Source organism: Lolium rigidum, chromosome 5 (assembly GCF_022539505.1).
Source record: "Lolium rigidum isolate FL_2022 chromosome 5, APGP_CSIRO_Lrig_0.1, whole genome shotgun sequence".
Classification (NCBI taxonomy): Eukaryota; Viridiplantae; Streptophyta; class Magnoliopsida; order Poales; family Poaceae; genus Lolium; species Lolium rigidum.
Window position 1 is genome coordinate 250,546,911 of NC_061512.1, and position 3,432 is coordinate 250,550,342.

A 3,432-nucleotide genomic window follows, 5' to 3' on the forward strand; every position below is an offset into this window, starting at 1 on the left:
TATGAGATTGAGGATATTGTCCAAAACTGAAACTTCCACCATGGATCATGGCTTTAGTTAGCGGCCCAATGTTCTTCTCTAACAATATGCATGCTCTAACCATAAGGTGGTAGATCGCTCTTACTTCAGACAAGATGAACATGCATAGCAACTCACATGATATTCAACAAAGAGTAGTTGATGGCGTCCCCAGTGAACATGGTTATCGCACAACGAGCAACTTAATAAGAGATAAAGTGCATAAGTACATATTCAATACCACAATAGTTTTTAAGCTATTTGTCCCATGAGCTATATATTGTAAAGGTGAAGAATGGAAATTTAAAGGTAGCACTCAAGCAATTTACTTTGGAATGGCGGAGAAATACCATGTAGTAGGTAGGTATGGTGGACACAAATGGCATAGTGGTTGGCTCAAGTATTTTGGATGCATGAGAAGTATTCCCTCTCGATACAAGGTTTAGGCTAGCAAGGCTATTTGAAACAAACACAAGGATGAAGCGGTGCAGCAAAACTCACATAAAAGACATATTGAAAACATTATAAGACTCTACACCGTCTTCCTTGTTGTTCAAACTCAATACTAGAAATTATCTAGACCTTAGAGAGACCAAATATGCAAACCAAATTTTAGCATGCTCTATGTATTTCTTCATTAATGGGTGCAAAGTATATGATGCAAGAGCTTAAACATGAGCACAACAATTGCCAAGTATCACATTATCCAAGACATTTTAGCAATTACTACATGTATCATTTTCCAATTCCAACCATATAACAATTTAACGAAGAAGAAACTTCGCCATGAATATTATGAGTAGAGCCTAAGGACATACTTGTCCATATGCTACAGCGGAGCGTGTCTCTCTCCCACATAAAGAATGCTAGGATCCATTTTATTCAAACAAAACAAAAAACGAAAACAAACCGACGCTCCAAGCAAAGTACATAAGCTGTGATGAATAAAAATATAGTTTCAGGGGAGGAACCTGATAATGTTGTCGATGAAGAAGGGGATGCCTTGGGCATCCCCAAGCTTAGACGCTTGAGTCTTCTTGATATATGCAGGGGTGAACCACCGGGGCATCCCCAAGCTTAGAGCTTTCACTCTCCTTGATCATGTTGTATCATCTCCCTCTCTTGATCCTTGAAAACTTCCTCCACACCAAACTTAGAACAACTCATTAGAGGGTTAGTGCACAATCAAAATATACATGTTCAGAGGTGACATAATCATTCTTAACACTTCTGGACATTGCACAAAGCTACTGAAAGTCAATGGAATCAAAATATCCATCGAACATAACAAAACGAGGCAATGCGAAATAAAAGGCAGAATCTGTCAAAACAGAATCAGTTCGTATTGACGAATTTTATTGAGGCACCGGACTTGCTCAAATGAAAATTCTCAAATTGAATGAAAGTTGAGTACATATCTGAGGATCACTCACGTAAATTGGCATAATTTTCTGAGTTACCTACAGAGAATTTTGCCCAGATTCGTGACAAGCAAAGAAATCTGTTTCTACGCAGTAATCCAAATCTAGTATGAACTTTACTATCAACGACTTTACTTGGCACAATAAAACACTAAACTAAGATAAGGAGAGGTTGCTACAGTAGTAAACAACTTCCAAGACACAAAATAAAAACAAAGTACTGTAGTAAAAACATGGGTTGTCTCCCATAAGCGCTTTTCTTTAACGCCTTTCAGCTAGGCGCGAAAGTGTGTATCAAGTATTATCAAGAGACGAAGTGTCAACATCATAATTTGTTCTAATAATAGAATCAAAAGGTAACTTCATTCTCTTCCTAGGGAAGTGTTCCATACCTTTCTTGAGAGGAAATTGATATTTTATATTACCTTCCTTCATATCAATGATAGCACCAACAGTTCGAAGAAAAGGTCTTCCCAATATGATGGGACAAGATGCATTGCATTCAATATCCAAGACAACAAAATCAACGGGGACAAGGTTATTGTTAACGGTAATGCGAACATTATCAACTTTCCCCAAAGGTTTCTTTGTAGAATGATCAACAAGATTAACATCCAAATAACAATTTTTCAACGGTGGCAAGTCAAGCATATTATAAATTTTCTTAGGCATAACGTGAAATACTTGCACCAAGATCACATAAAGCATTACAATCAAAATCTTTAACCTTCATCTTAATGATGGGCTCCCAACCATCCTCTAGCTTTCTAGGAATAGAAGCTTCACGCTCTAGTTTCTCTTCTCTAGCTTTTATGAGAGCATTTGTAATATGTTGCGTGAAAGCCAAATTTATAGCACTAGCATTAGGACTTTTAGCAAGTTTTTGTAAGAACTTTATAACTTCAGAGATGTGGCAATCATCAAAATTCAAACCATTATAATCTAAAGCAATGGGATCATCATCCCCAATGTTGGAAAAAATTTCAGCAGCTTTATCATAAGCAGCTTCAAGCAGCTTTAGCAATTTCGAGTAGCTTTCGCGCTTTGCATTAGAAGTGGAAACATTGCTAACACCAATTCTTTTATTATTAATAGTAGGAGGTGCAGCAACTTGTGTAGCATTAGCATTACTAGTGGTGGTAATAGTCCAAACTTTAGCTATATTATCTTCTTTTTCATTTTCTTCTCTTTCCCACCTAGCACGCAATTCGGCCATCAATCTTATATTCTCATTAATTCTAACTTGGATGGCATTTGCTGTAGTAACAATTTTATTATGATGATTTTCATTAGGCATAACTTTCGATTTCAAAAGATCAACATCGCAGACAAGACTATCGACTTTAGAAGCAAGTATATCAATTTTCCCAAGCTTTTCTTCAACAGATTTGTTAAAAGCAGTTTGTGTACTAATAAATTCTTTAAGCATGGCTTCAAGTCCAGGGGTGTGTTCCTATTATTGTTGTAAGAATTCCCATAAGAATTACCATAGCCGTTGCCATTATTATAAGGATATGGCCTATAGTTGTTACTAGAATTGTTCCGGTAAGCATTGTTGTTGAAATTATTATTTTTAATGAAGTTTACATCAACATGTTCTTCTTGAGCAACCAATGAAGCTAACGGAACATTATTAGGATCAACATTAGTCCTATCATTCACAAGCATAGACATAATAGCATCAATCTTATCACTCAAGGAAGATGTTTCTTCGACAGAATTTACCTTCTTACCTTGTGGAGCTCTTTCCGTGTGCCATTCAGAGTAGTTGATCATCATATTATCAAGAAGCTTTGTTGCTTCACCAAGAGTGATGGACATGAAGGTACCTCCAGCAGCTGAATCCAATAGGTTCCGCGAAGAAAAATTCTGTCCTGCATAGAAGGTTTGGATGATCATCCAAGTAGTCGGTCCATGGGTTGGGAAATTTTTAACCTGAGAGATTTCATTCTTTCCCATGCTTGCAGCAACATGTTCAGTATCTAATTGTTTA